Source organism: Solanum pennellii, chromosome 2 (genome assembly GCF_001406875.1).
Source record: "Solanum pennellii chromosome 2, SPENNV200".
NCBI classification, from domain to species: Eukaryota; Viridiplantae; Streptophyta; class Magnoliopsida; order Solanales; family Solanaceae; genus Solanum; species Solanum pennellii.
This window is the reverse complement of record NC_028638.1, coordinates 39,418,124-39,418,495: the sequence shown is the minus strand read 5'-3', so window position 1 is coordinate 39,418,495 and position 372 is coordinate 39,418,124.

Genomic DNA, 372 nt, shown 5'->3' with positions numbered 1-372 from the left:
TAGGGTAGATTCGTCTTTTTTTTTTGATTTTTTTATAAGAAATTCCACTTGTCATTAAGTCATTGACTACTTCTTCATTCTATTAAAATATCATAATTTAAAAATTATTTTTAATATATATGCCACGTGTTTTGTTACTTTAACACCTCATCGAGCAAGTTTGTTACACGCACCTTATATACTCCCTTTGACCGGAATTATTTATCATAATTTTTATTTTTAAAGTGAAACTATAAAAATATTGACTAATATTTTAAGACGTAATTTTTCTCTAATATACTTGCAGTAATAATTCATAGGAAAACGAAAGTACACAAATAAAATGTGGCTATATTTTAGACCTTTCTTCTTCAACTTTATGCAAAGACAAAT